Genomic DNA, 14,921 nt, shown 5'->3' on the forward strand with positions numbered 1-14,921 from the left:
ACGAAATGCGCTTAAAGTTTAAATTCGGAGCCATTTTCGAGTAAAATAGCGATACAAAAACAGCGATTGTTTCAATCTGTGTCCGCAAGGAGTAATTTCCTTCATGAATAGTTGTCAGGTCGCTGCTAGATTGTAGGAGGCACGTGACTATGAGGCCCACCCGGAATGAGAAATATTATGGATGTGGTGTGCCGGGTAATGCATATTTCTTCCGTATCACTGAACCGCATAGACCCCGGCTGAAATGAATCCCTGACCGTCAGCAGTGTTCAAAGTCCACGGTGGTCCAAATTGTTTCGACCTACACTCTGTCTGGTCTGCGACTCGTGGCGGGAGGCCCGAATGGCGGAGGAGTTCGATGACCTCCGGGTCTCATTGTGTGCCCGCTTCGACGAGACGCGCGCGGTTGCAGAGAGGAACACGGTCGCTCTGTCACGACCAAATTGCTTGCCGCGACATTGGAAACTTTGTTGATTGAGACGAGCGTCATTCGCGCAAATCCTCTCGTGTAATAAGACGGCCCTCCTCTCGCGCCAAATCACTGCGCATTAAAATACAAGTTGGGAGGGGGGGGGCGCGCCTCTGGCAATCAGACCGGCGTGTGTTTTTGCGTGACAAGAGTTGTATAACTGTATTGACGGCGGTGCACAGGTTCGGGGTGCATCGCATAATCCTGACAATGCGGAGGGATGCGCCACTTAATCTCGGTGTGGGTCAGAGTTTCCACATCCGTCGCGACCCACCACCACGGCGCGTCTCCCGAGTCGACCAATTTGCGCGCCTCAGTGACGAGTAAAGTGTTTATAACGCCGCACGCGCCCTCTGGTCGATCAGCACACGGCACGCAATGCAGAGCGCTCTTATTTAAATTGAATCAGCACCCCCGCTCCATCCGTCACGCGGAACGCACGCGCGCGCACGATCCCTTGATTTGAATTGGAGCACGTGGGTCGCGTTCGGCAACCGTCGGGCGTGTGCAGCGTGGAACGACTTAATTTGCCATTGCAGCTGGGTGTTAATTAGTCAAGCGGCGGAGCGGTCGCGGTGAGCGCGCTGCAACGATTCGACTATCGGCCACGGTTGGCGGCAGTGGATTCTGCGGCGAAGTGATGTCTGAACCGGTTTCGATGACCTCGTTTTTTTTGTCCACCCGCACGCAGTAAACAGCGTGGTAAAGTATAGACACATACACCCCCACGACCAGCACGGCGCGGCGAAGACTTCATCCAGAAGTTTATTGACGGAGAGCTGTGCGTTATCACCTTTAACGTATTCTCCGGAATGAGCCGCACTGTTGCCACTGGATATAAAGCAGAGGTTCGCGATGTGTCTGACCATATTTGTATGCATTTATTGACGCCGATGACACATTTTTGTTTGCGGCTTATTTTTATGATCAGGTACAGAAATGAAGTGAACTCGAAAGTCGTTCTCGCTGGTGGGTCTTGAGCAGTGGTTCTTCTTAGCCTGGGGTGCACGCAACCCCTGGGTGTGCGAAATGCCCTTTCTGGGGGTGCGAGGCATGCCCAGATTGTTTTTGTAGACGGTAAATAATCGAAACACAAATTAAGCACGGGCGCGTAAATACAACTACTTTGTTTAATCAAACCGATGTTATTTGTTAACATTATATATATTAACAACAGCAAAAACAACCATTGTGACTTAACCGAAGGGCTGCAAGGCTGCAGTAAAGGTTACGAACCACTGGTTCTTGCTGAGTGAGGATTGGCTTGAATGTAGACGATTGAAGACAGGGGCGCGGTGAGTGGGACCTTGTGATGTGGGGAACTTGCTGGAGGTTTGGGTGCTGCGGGCAGCGTGCGCGCGACGTGCCTTGTCACCGCGGTCGAGAGGCATTGCTCTTGTGCGCGCCCTCCGCGCCAGTGTTGGTTCAGCCAGGATTGGTTGTTTTCGTCACGTTCGTGGTCGTCGTCGTCGTCTTCGTAGAATGTTCGTCTCGCAAGCTCTACCTCCACAGTGTCATCCGGTCGGTTTATCGGTGAGCTCGGACATTATTTGTGTAGAAACACACATCATCTTTGGTTCTTTCGGTAAAGTCACGTAGGTTTAAAATCAAATAAATCAAGGCGTTTCGGGCGCAACACAAGGGTCAGTCATCAGGTGGGAAAGCTTGGTCTGCTGCTATATACACACACACACAACCAATGATCGTGATCTTTGGTCTACTTTGGTGCTCTGCAGTGTCGAATAACGTTGCCGTATTATCCTAACCTGCTCCTTAATTGAGTATCGTTAATTTCGTCTCGTTATAGTCTTGTAAATTATATTGTTTTTTGTTTTGTTCTTAACAGTTTGCACATTCCCTCCCGCAATGTCCTGTGACAGCCGCCACTGCCGACGGTCTTGCGCCGTGGTGGTTTTCGTATAAGGTTGTTTTGCTTTGCTCAATGGGGCTTCGGCAGCTGAAACAAAGTCCGGGTGACGCTGTGGTGTTTGTTTGGAGGTTGTCGTCCTCGTCACGCATTCGCGATCTTCATCCACTCGCAAGTCAACGATGACAACAACAACAGAAAACACCCCCCACCTTTTTGCGTGGAAATTTTTTGACACTTAATTGTTGTGACCGAGTTAACTCTCAGCAGCAGAATTTTGATTTAGAATGGAGGAATCCGATGAGCTATAAAGATTTTGTTTTCTTCACAGATGTCCAGTAGGGCCAGGTCAGAACGTTACAACGACAACAATACAAAAACACGACAGCAGTGCAAAGTATAGGAAAGGTAAACAGATCACTTATATATACAAATAAAACTAAACTACTGTATGTAATTTTTTTCTTATCGGGTAAAGCCCACTGGGCTATTCGCTTCTTTTTCAGAAGCCACCTGGCCACATGATAGCTCAACGAAGTGGCTTATGCAGACATTTATAGCAGCAAAATAATCTAAATAATCTTAACTCGGGCGAGCACTTCGCTGGAAGTGCGTGCCCGGTTACTTTTCTCCTGTTCCCATCTTTCCAGCGTTTGGACCATTCGCAGGTGCAGGCCGTGCTGTAGTGTTGGGCGAGCGCACGCTATTGCCCATATGTTCGTTTTAACACCGATATTGCCTGCTCTTGCTGATAACCCAGATCACTGTAAATGCGGCTGATATGAGCTAGATTTTTTTAAGCTGAGCCTGGCTGCAACTTGAATGGGAGACTGCCTTGGAATAGGCTTTGGTTGTGAGATGACCAGGGGATAGCAGTACTAGCAATAGATTATTGCATCTATTTGTGCGACTCCTTGAATGCGTGGGTTTTTCTCGAACTATTTTGGTTTCCTCCTGCATGCCACACTCGCCAATATAATTGGTCAAACATCCCCGTTGCAGGACCCTCCTGAAAACGTTTTGAGACCCGGCGAGGCTTTCCTGGGTACTTAGTATGATAACGATTAAAACTGAAACTCAAGACCTTTTCAGGAGGGCCCTGAATCGTGATGCTTCGGACAATCCGTTTATTTAAACAAGTATTTTGCTGTGGAAGGAAATCGGTACCCAGAGAAAACCCCACGAATGCAAGGGGGTTAACAACACCGACCTTGTCCACGCACATTTGGGTTCACGAACACAGTGGCTGAATTGCAATTTCCTGACCACTTACGGGGCCAGCAGGTTTGGGAATTTCATAAAAAATCTATGATCCACCATCCCTTGCTTTCAAAGGCGGTTAGATCAAGGCGCTTCGCGCTTACCCGCACGTCAAAGTGTTAAGTCAGCCCATCGAAAAATGCAACGTGGACATGGCAGAAAGGCGAACTTATGGATTTTTGAAGGTCACTTTTTATATGCGATAAGCAATTTTCATATGTTCCTATGCTCTAGGGGTTTGCATCCTTTATATTCATGCTTAACTACCAGTGGGCCAAAGTGATTTGAATAGACGTTGTTGTTTCTCCTCTGCTCTTTGTGGTTGACGGCAATTGTTTCACATTGTGAAGAAGGTCTGTTATCGATCTAGATGTGCGTGAGAATGAATGAGAGATATAGAGATTATACACCAACGCAGCATTAGTGGAGCAAATGTGGCAGCTGCGTCGCATCTGGAATAATTACACTCGATGCAGGATGTGACAACAAAGGCTGTCGTTACACGAGTTGACACGTGTCACCGACGCAGTTGCATGCCTTGCGATGCGTCAGTCAGCGCACAGCAATGGAACCCAACTTACTCAGGGCTTGTTAGTTCCCTGTACCCATCCCACTGCTACCAGTTGCTATATATGTTTTCAAAATATGTCAAGGTCGAGTAAAAACGTGGTTTCCCACTCCAACGAGCCCGAGGGAGTGCTGGTCTCCTGCAGAAACGCCTCGGTCATTTGTGGAAATTCCACATTGCTTAAGTAACGGTTCGTATAGATTTGAAGTTTTCGTGACTGCAGGGATCCATGCTCTTTGGTTCTTTCGGTAAAGTCACGTGGGTATAAAAATAAAATAAATTAACTCCATTAAAGAGGCACTGTTGACTTCACTCAAAGCGGGTGCACATTTATCAATCGCAGACGAATGAAGGGACCGAGTTGACCCCGGACTGAGATTTGACCTCACGACCTTTCGATTGCCATGCACACAGTCTAACCACAGTGCCACTCAAGTCACCCAGCTGGCTCAAGCATACCTCTATGCAGGTCTTTATTTAATCTGTGCCTGTCCGAATCTGTGACCCAGAAAATATACACCCGGCACACCAAATTAAATATACATTTCGCTACGGTTGTGGCTACTAGTTGCGTGCCTACTCCAATCTACCAGGGAACTGAAAAACATTGAATAGGAAATTAAGCCCTTGCTTGTATATTAAAATGAGCATTTAAGAATAAATCTGAGCTCGTGGTGAGAGTGGTTTAACAGAAGTGTAATGTAATTAATGATAATACAACTATTTTAAACAAGTTTCACTGTTACACTAACAAAAATCAGTTCCATTTAATTTTAAAAATAAATATAATTATGGTAATGCATACTGTGCGTACATTTACAGACCGCATGATGCAAAAAAAAAACAGTCAGTAATTAATGCACTCAGCTCAATCATATATTTCAGCTTCATGAGATATCGACACACACACTTTTTTGGGAAAATATGAAATTATTCCATTGGTTGGTTTGGATTCTGCTCCAGTGTTCAGAAACAGAATCCTTTATTTAGACTGGAGGAATCCGATGAGCAATGAAGCTCTTTGTCACAGTTGTTCAGTAGGGGCGAGTCAGAACGTTACAAAAACCGCCTGGAGTGCAAAGTATAGGAAAGGTAAGCAGGTCACAAAAAATAAGTAAATCAAACTAAATCCAGTATATAAGTACACATTGCAAAAGTTTCTCAATTCCTGCCGATTTTTCAACAATGAATGCAAGCTTGGGCAAGGCAGTAAAACAACAACAGCCCAGTGTTGTGTGTCCGTGCGAAAATACTTGGGGCGCATGAAGTGCATGAGGTTGGGCTCGAGCTCGCGGGAGAGTGGCCCCACTCGTTGCTGTGACAATTGCACGACGGTGGGAGACCAAATGTGCACCGTCTTGTGAGATGTTATCACGTCTGGAACCAATGTGGGACTGAAAGCCAAATGGCCGGCATCGCACCTATCCTCTTACGAGCGCAGCATTGGCGTCGCAGAGAGACTGCGAGACAAAACAAATGCCATGATATTGCTATTAAGAGGCTGCGTCATTGGCTATTAACCAAAATTAAGCATTTTGCACAGCCACTCACCTCCGCAAAGAGTAGCTTAGGCTGTTCACTCGGTGCATTCGCTCTTGATTTTGCGACAATGTAATCATCAGCTTACACGGTGATATCGAAAACCCACGGGGATCTCCCCCATGTGGCCACAAAGGGGCTCCCAACGTTTCAGAAGCATCTTAAAGAAATACACAGCCACGGCTTAACTACGAAAGGACTTTAACTGCCACGGTGGCGAGATATGAACTACCTCGCTTGGTAAACAGGAGGTCGTGGTCCGATTCAGAGCCCTTCACCTGTATATTTAGAATTTGCATGTTCTCCCCGTGGTCGCATGCCCTTCCCCTGCACCTCAGATGAGCACGGTTGGCTACGTACGGTGCGAAAGAAGTTCTACACACATGCATACATTTACCTATCAATATTTCGCTTTTGAAGGTTAAAACGTCGTGGTCATTATCGGCCATGATGTTTCCTCTGCTGGATGAAGGCTTCCACGTGTCATCGCCCATCCCTCACGGGCTCGCCATGCCGCGATCCATCTCCCTCCTGCACGTGGGCCGATCTCATCGCTCTATTTCTACAGCACTCACCCTCTTGGGCATCTTCCCTCCCAGACAACATAACACAATAATGAATAGTCGCAGCGCTTTGTCACTTCTCTACTGAATGTTGGTCTATATCTGTGTCACGTTAATCAACATTGCTGGTTTTGACTCCACTCTATCAAGCTGGTCAATGCAGCTCCCAGGACCGTTTCAGATATTACTCAGAATCTAAACCAACTAACTATTGCACCACTACTCTCACGGTTTTATAGAACATATCCAGTATCTTGTATGTTTGTAAAGCTGGAGGTCAGGCGTGGTGGGGGTAAAGTGCAGGTACTTCTGCCTTGTCCAAGATGTCTGGCCAACATGGAGGAGCAGGTCAAATTCCCTACAGGGGGCGCTATAGAACTCCTTCCAGTTGAGGCCCCTTTTGCCAGCAGCGACACAAGTTGGCAATTGCAGGGCTGGACCTTTACTTTTGCCCTATATATCTCTTGTTTTAAGCCATAATGTGAGATTGGTTTCACATTTACATACCCAGTGCCGTATGCTGGAGCAAGATAATTCACACTAGCCTAAGGCGTATTCTGAATCTCTTCCACACACATACACGTGTGTATCCAGTACATGCATATACGAGGAAGGCAGCTTTCATAGTGGATGCTGCTGGGAGCTCGACTGTTAAGGCAATGTCTGAGAATAAATGACGATGATTTATTTTAATCATGACGGGATGAGTTGTCTGAAGAGTTCTCACCTTTGAGCCCAGCATATGGGAAATTTTTAAATCGCCATATGCAATGTTTAATGTGAATTCTCAGATTACTTTTCTTTAGCTTCCAGTGCAAATTGGGTTCACATCTTGACCTTTACCCATGGCACCAGAAACTAAAAATGTCAAGTCCATCTTTGCGCCGAATATGTGGTGGTGGTCATGGTTTCCATGGTAAGATTAACCCGTTCATGTAGGAAATAACCTGATTCCGAGTTTGTTCTCAAATTGTTTTTGGAAATAAATGTGTAGAAGGCACAACACAATCCACAGTAGCAGCTGTGCTACAGAAATAGCTCGATACTCTACCGCAATGCGTTTCACAGGAGACTCGTGTGACTATATGAAGACGAATTCAACCATTGCGACTGCCGATTGCCGATTGCTTGTCCCACTGACTTGAAATCCCATTGGCGAACTCTCCAGCTCAACGAATACCTCATTTCCGTGGAAGGCCAACTCGAGTTTATCCATATTTCTCCCAAAACTCTAATGGACAAATCAATTTAGAAAAGTGAAATTTCCATTATTTTCCCAACTGTTCAAGTTATCAAGCGAGCGAGTGTGTGGGGCACGGCTATCGCAGAAAAAAATTATTCCGAGTACCAAGACTTTCCCATAATTTTACTGGCGAGTAAAGCGTCATCACTGCGTTGACGGCAGAATTAAATACTACATTTAATATAATATTCATATTTCTGCCGTAATCAACATTTTTTTTTATTGTGACACGTTTGGTGATGTGTTCCGATGTAAGCGATTTAGATGAGGCCCATTAAGCGAAATTTGCCCAGAGAATTTGGGCCCCAGTCCGAAGCACCAGCCATCCCATGGTGACTAAAGGATAGGAAACATGGGGATGGGCAAACGCAACTTGAGCGCGTACCCGAGTTGTCTGGCTCATGGAGGTAGAGAAACATTGTCCAAATATCCCCATTCAGCTCCCTTCCCAAAAAGCCTTGAGATTCAGTCGGGGCTTTTGAGGGTAAATAGAAGACATTGCTATTTATGTGCAACTATATATATTTTTTAAGTGGACAGGTGGCTCGGTGGTAAAGCAAGCGGCAATCGGAAATGTTGGAAGTTTAAATCGTTGTTGGAGTTTGACTCGGCCCATCATCCCTCAGAGGTCGATACAATAGGCACCAATTTGGTTGAAGTCAACAGTGGTTGTCCTCCGGATCGACTTACCCCCAACTCACAGGCATTCAGAATTGCTGGCTCAGGGCTGTATACAGGAGATGAGCACCGCCTTCATGCTCATTTGACCAGGAAATCACTTTGACTTTTGTTTACTTAAAGAAAATAATCCACATTGTGCTATTAATTTAAATTGAGAAATGATAAACAATGATTTATGTTATCAATATGATCAATGATCTCGGGCAGTACATTGGCAATTTCACGTGCAGTATTGGGACAACGGCCTAGCAATAGCAGTGATACTTGGTTTAGGCAGTAACGAATATCCAAGTGAAAAAACGCTGGCTTCGTGTTAAACGGACGTTGGCTTTGTTCGATTCACCTGTAAGGCTCGCGTCATAGCTCTGCCTCTGATGCTCTGATGCTATGAGGCATGCACAATCTAAAGCTTCTATTGAAGAATAACGTTCAAAAATAAAACAAAAAACGACGTTATTAAATGTTGCGTGCAAACGTATAACTAGTTTGTGTATTTTATGCAATTGTTTTCTTACAACTGGTAACTATTTATACAGAATGTTCCATCGCTGTATTTTGAGTGAAAAAAAAATCTGTTTGCTGTGAGATACACATAGATTAAAAAAGTATTTTAAACCCCTAATGAATGATAACTTTTGATGCTGCCTTTGATTTCCTAAGGAAACGCGTAGGAAGCAATTCTTGCCGGGGTTAAGTTTCATAACGGCTTTGGCATTCGGCTTGAATGCTTTAATATGGAACCACGTGGATGTAGAATATTAAGCAGCGCTGGTCGGAGAAAACACATTCCCAGTGCCTTCCATCCACCAATATGAGTCGGACCGTCAAGGACACTCGGAGGCATGGGAGATGAGGATTTGCGATGGGAAATTCTGCCACGGGGAGTCCTGTACGTCGGTCTCAAGCTGGCTTCTTCACTGAGCATCTAAATTATTTGGCGATGTCGCGATGGCGGCGGCGGTGGTGCACACGCACAAATACGAAGGGGGCCATTGCCCACAATGCTATGAGGAGCAATTGCCCGAAACATCTCCCTATTACGTATTCTCCCCCCCTTTTTATTTTAAAGAGGCGCTGTTATTGACGAACGGTGTTGCGTTTTGTGTTGTGAGAGTACGATTGCTTTCTTTGTTAATTCAACTTGACAGTCCTGCAGTGGCTTATTGTACACATTAACAAAACTACTGATGTGCACGAACGTTGTTATCGTACACACAAACAATTTCATACTTTTTACACCATTTAAACGTGCTTTTCCTAAACGATAATACGAGTGCAATATGTATTACCAGAGTTATAATTGCTATTTATTTGCATGGGTAATTCTGTAACTCAGACGCTCGGTTTTAATTTCCCTTTCATTTGATTCATCACGCCCGAACCATGGCTACAGCAGCAGCAGCAGCAGCCGCGTGCGTTCTTAGGAATGGGAAATTATGTTTTGAAATTATGAAAATAAGCCGCACACTTTATTGCATTTTTGCAGATATTTGTTGGAGCAAACAAAATGCACCGTATAAAAGAAACACTTTGTAATATTGCACGATAATTTGCTGTATAACAGCACACCAAGTACCAATCTCGCACGTGAAATTGTCATGCTTTGTGTCTTAAAACACTTTGAGAATTGCTTTGAAAATCTTTATTAGTAATGCCCATCATCGGTCGTGAATTGTTAACATGAAAACAATCTATATCCTGATTGTGAATCATGACTTTGAGTGCTTTGTTCTGAAGTATTGATAATTACAATATCGATTTAAAGTCAAATTTCATAATGTATCCTCATTATAGAATATTGATTGTAAAATATTACTCATGCATTTATTATTTTGCCAAAAAAGACAACAATGACTGTAATGTCCAATAGTTAAAATTCACTATCATGATACATAATCGGACTCTATGAGCGTCAGACAGTGTGGCTAGAGTGTGAACTCAGAGAATCGCAGTTTATGAGTGCGACACAGTACAGCTGATGTGCACATGCAGTTGTGTTGTTGGAGCCATGATGTGATGGTAAAACGGGTTTCTTGACACAAATTGGACACGGCTGCCAATACCGTTTTGGCCGTGGCGATTTTGCTGGGACTGCCGCGGAGTAAACGCAGTGTAAAGTGGCGTCGGCCAAGAATCTATAATTCTTCGTTGGACGGCCACACGCGCGAGGCCTCCAGAGGGACATTGATTACCATCGCACTTGAACGTACAATGTTCACACGCTCACGTTGAAAGTTTATTTCATTGAACAAAATTAGAACTCAAGAGACCAGGATATTTTCGTTCTTTGAGAGTGACCACTGCCCCCGGCTCGCCAAAAATGACAAAAGCAAGAAAGATAACAAGTACAACAATGCAGCAAATAGACATCGGTGCAAAAAAAATAATCGTATTGTAATTAAAACCAACTCGATAAGAAACATAAACCAACCGCGTTACAGAAATCTAAAACGGCGCACAAACGTAAATTTTAAATGAAATTATTTCCTGGAACAAAATCTGCCTCGGACAAATTACTTCACAAAGAAACTGCAGTTACAGAACAACCATAATGGATTTAGGATGATTATTGCACGCGTAAATCTTGACTTAAAGCTTTCGTGATTGCAGTAATTCATATTATTTGGGTTCTTTCGGTAAAGTCACGTGGATAGGTTAAAATAAAATAACAACAACTACGACGTTTCAATCGCAAGACAAACAGTCGTCGTTTCCTGATGACGACCGCTTGAGTTGCGATCGAAACGTCGTCGTTTTTTGTTATTTTCTTTGAACCTATCATCGCGACTTTACCGAAAGACCCAAAAGAATATCGCACTGGTATATAAACAGATAAGTGAATGTGTCGAATGCAATTGCAAGTTATACAGAATCGACAGCTTAGCATCACGTTGTGATTTTAGATGGAAGAGTAACCGAGGGCATTTATAAAGCGATGGAATTCCAGGTGTGTTTAGTGCAATAATGGAGAATGAATGATAACCATTTGAATTGCTTTATTCTCTGTTACAGTGCAATTCGGCGTTGCAGAGGGGGCATTGCACAAACAACACAGGTCCCATGATGTAAAGTGCAAAATATTTTTTTTTACAAAAAAAACCTTCAAGGAGGGTATTGTGGCGGGCAAAGTCACGCGGCTGGGCATTACAATGCAATTGAAATGGACAGGGACACGTCTGATTTACATAATTGACCTCATTGAAAGTTAAACGATAAACAATGCATTCCTGGTTATGGTTCATTGTAAGAGACGTTATTGTGTTTTGCACACGTCACAGCGTGTCTTCTGCAGGATATAAATTCGCAACAGCATGCAAACAAATCCGGCAGACATTAACCGGCCTTCAATGTGTTTAATCATTGGTATTGTATGCAATTATTAGCATCCAACTTATTATTTTTCACCGCACGATATTGCAGCATTAAAATCGATGTTCATCGTGGTATTGAGCGTGCACAACTTGATGTATAATCAGGGTATGGTTTCATGGTATCCGTACAATTCATAAACAGCCATGTTCTGTTCACTGCTGGATGAACGCCTCACCACGTCGTTACCATCCGTCATAGTGCTGCGACGCGACCGTGCATCTGAGTTCTGCACGCACGTCAACCGATTTCACTGCTCCATTTCTGCGGTGTCGTCCTCTGGGGCTTTGTTTTCTTTCTTTGGCAGCCGTCCCTTCAATTGATGCGCTCTGCCCAAGCCCACGTGCTTTTGCTCATCGGTGAATATGTCTCTCATTTCGGTTGGTTCCTTGAGCCACGCGTTCCTCCTCCTGCCTCTGATTGCTATAAGCAACGTCATCTCTCCACGCTTCTTTCAGTACAGTACTTATGAAGTACCGTTGATGACTCTTGGACACCGTTGGTGAGGCACACGTATTTATTCCCATAAGCTGCCATGCATAACGGCTCTCTCTCTAACACCCCTACACTTATGCAGCTTCAGTACCGTTTTCTTTGTCAGTGGCCATGTTTACGATCCATTACTTTTCCATAATGACAGAGAACAATTCTGCCATGAAAGCGATACAACGTGAAGATGGGACACGTTGTTTTCTTTCTTATATTCATCAAATACGAATATCCCAAAACACTTCGACCTGCTCTCGCTAATCTCTTTCTACGATCATTTGCATACAGGGTACACCTTCAATAAACTCCCTACGTATGCATAGTCTAATGTGTTTTCCAATTGTGTCACTCCAACAAACTGAATTTTGATTTGTCCAGTGAACGTGTTGCACTGTATATGCATTTTATTTTGCTCACTTATCTTTAGCCTGGCCCTTCAGGTACCTTTGGTAGATTCTTTAAATAATTTCTTGCCATCCACTTGTTATAATGATTCAATTCTCATCGGTCTAATTTCTCCTGCCATCCTGAACTATGTATTGAATGTTAACCATCTTGTTTTTTGCATGTAACTTATTCATAGTTCACGTGAATGGAGCAGTCACACAGTGGCTAGCACACATCACTATGAACCCAGTAACCTGGGTTTGATTCACGATCATGGCAAAAGTCAATGGCGATCGATACCCGAACCAGTCCAGGGTCCTCCGGGTTTTCCCTCCACATTCAGAAACACGCGTTTAGATTATTGTCTGGTATACATTTACACATGATAAGCCACTTCGCTGATCTATCATTTGTGGCCAGGTTGCGCCTGAAAAAGACGCTAATAGCTCAGTGGGCTTTGCCTGGGAAAATAAAACTAGACGACTTAAAATGTTTTGCTGATTTGCTTACCTTTTCTATACTTTGCACTCCGATCGTGTGTTTTGTATTTGTTTTTGTTGTTGTAACTTTCTGACCAGCCCCTCCTAGACATCTGTGAAAAAGAGCTTTATAGTTCATCGGATTCCTCCAGTATAAATAAAGATTCTGATTCTAATTGAGTCCCAGCCTCTGCTCTTCACTAACCCGCACTGGCCAGCAGCCCACGTGACGGCGTTGTTGAGGCCTTCATCTAACAGTAGATTGACGCTGGGGTGTAAATTGTCAAATCAACAGTCCCATTATGCCTTCTTGGTTCTTTCAGTAAAGTCACGTAGAAGGGACATAATAAAATAATAAAAAGAAAACATACAATTTTTTTTATTTTATCAATAATTATTTTACTTTATTATTTTATTATCTGCCTTCTACGTGACTTTACCGAAAGAACCAAGAAGATGAATCCCTGCAGTCACGAAAGATTTAAATCGAAAAAAGCCCCATTATGTATGCACGTGTGAGTGCGAATTTCTCTCATTCAAATGACGTCGGTGACCATATGCGTTGATGAACAAATAAAGAGATTAAATAAGTCCCGTGTCTTATATTTACTCGGAGGACTTATCAAAGACATTGCACACGTGCGCACAGCGATACTGAAGTGTGAGGCACGTGACAAATCCCAGCGTGTTTTAATTTGGTGGCTGACGATATTTATACGACTTCTCCCTCCGCTCACCTGATAGGCAGCTCTGCCTTCACTGCGCATCGCCGCTGCTGCTTCCCTCCTCGTCCGTTCGATATTGTCTGCTGTGATTTGGGTGCAGTCTCTCCTGACTCCCGTCCTACTCTGCCTCAAAATCGGCTGCGGGGTAGTGTCCCATAGGAAATGGGCAGTCCACAATCATTTGCCATTCGAGTAAAGGAGAATAAAAGCCGTCTTTGCATTCCAATGTCGCAATCACGATTCTACACCTGTATTCAAGTCCCCATTGTACATATGATCAACTCTGCACCGGCGTTGATAATAATTGAGGTTATGCAGCTCCCCCCCCTCTCCACTCCTCTCCCTGATTCATGTCCAGTGCTGTTCGTCGATACGCACCTTGGTGATGGGTGGCGCAGTGACACCAGCACACACAGGATGATTGGATGGCGATCTCAGCCTGATGGACGAGCTTCCTTGCATGGCTTCCTTTGCTATGGATTAAGAAGAGCTTAACGGCCTGATTGCCATCCTGGAGAAACGGCACATTATGCCAGATTCCAACCGACAAATAGGCGCTTCTTATTTAAGTATGGGATGGGGTGGGGGTGGGGGGAAATGAAAAGGCTCCGATTTCGGAATGAAATGAGTTCACCTGGTTTCATGCTGTAGTGGATCGCAGTGACCCGATGCATGCATTGTATTACCTGTTCAGTCCTTCTCGACAAGATTGTCTTAACATGCAACGCTCAACCGCGCGCCATGTAAATTAAAGCTGACAGCGTCTGCGCCTTAAAACCAGTGTGACGTGGTGGAAATATCTCAATTGCGCAAACGTATCTATGCAGGCTAAATTTTTTTTAACCACGCATGCGGGATAACAGTGGAGAATGTGTGTATCATTACACGGACAAGCATTAAACACATCCTCTGTAACAAATTAGCACGGAGCAACGCGTTTCACCGAGGTAGAACATTTCACATCGAAACACAATCAAGGCTCGTCAAAAAACGAAGGGCCTTCAACATGGAGGTTCAATATATTCTTGTCGACGAGGGAATGCTGCGGCGTTTCATATTCAAACCGTCTCGGACATGTGAGTACTGTGCAAAGGATTTGAGAGCAAATACTGCGGTTTTTCCAGGCTAAGTTTGTGATCCAATTGTCTTTTAATGGCGGTGTGATGTTATCTTCCTTGCCCGGTATATAGGAGGTCGGGGGTTCGATGCAGACTCTGACATCTGCTGTATATTTGGAGTTTGTATGTTCTCTCTCCCCGTGGTCACGTGGATTTTTTTCCGG

The 14,921-nt window shown here is 44.3% G+C and overlaps 1 protein-coding gene across 1 annotated transcript in view; it reads left to right on the forward strand.

Annotated features, from left to right (window-relative positions):
- The first annotated feature begins 1,070 nt into the window (after window positions 1-1,070).
- LOC144727088 (thrombospondin type-1 domain-containing protein 7A-like) overlaps window positions 1,071-14,921 on the forward strand; it is a 221,603-nt gene continuing 207,752 nt past the window's right edge. Inside the window, exon 1 of the mRNA XM_078605833.1 lies at window positions 1,071-1,317. The gene's annotated coding sequence lies outside the window, so the exon portion shown is untranslated. The remainder of the gene's footprint in view (window positions 1,318-14,921) is intronic.

This window comes from Lampetra planeri, chromosome 2 (genome assembly GCF_965212315.1).
Source record: "Lampetra planeri chromosome 2, kcLamPlan1.2.h2, whole genome shotgun sequence".
NCBI lineage: Eukaryota > Metazoa > Chordata > Hyperoartia > Petromyzontiformes > Petromyzontidae > Lampetra > Lampetra planeri.